Source organism: Centroberyx affinis, unplaced genomic scaffold (genome assembly GCF_046629955.1).
Source record: "Centroberyx affinis isolate AG114_WGS23_722 - 3 ecotype Tasmania unplaced genomic scaffold, CSIRO-AGI_Caff_v1 ptg004599l_1, whole genome shotgun sequence".
Lineage (NCBI taxonomy): Eukaryota > Metazoa > Chordata > Actinopteri > Beryciformes > Berycidae > Centroberyx > Centroberyx affinis.
In genome coordinates this window covers 2617-3009 of record NW_027282213.1, presented here as the reverse complement: position 1 = coordinate 3009, position 393 = coordinate 2617, and positions in this window count along the sequence as shown.

Sequence of the window (393 nt, the reverse complement as noted above, 5' to 3'; positions counted from 1 at the left end):
CGTCACGCTTTGTTGTCGTTTCAAAAACTGTCCGGAGAGCAGTGTGTGTGTAGCCTATGTGTGTGTTGTCCAGAGTCCCCGCCTGAGAATGAATGGTGTGAAACATCGCCTTCGGTCACAGCGGGAGACTCAGACCTTGATGGGACTCAAGAGGAGCCGACGAGCCGTGAGCTGGAGTGATGTCAGCAGCAGAGGATGGCCCTGAGGTCAGTGCTGGGCTCGTAAATCTACACTAATACATCTCTCATTTCCATAGAAATATTCGTAGGCCTACCCGTTCTCCAGTAATTCATTACAGTGCTCGTTGTATTTTCCCCAAATTCGCGGTTGCATCTATCAAATGATCAGGAAACCAGCGTCGGTGTCCCATGTTCTTGTTTTTCTCGATCAAAT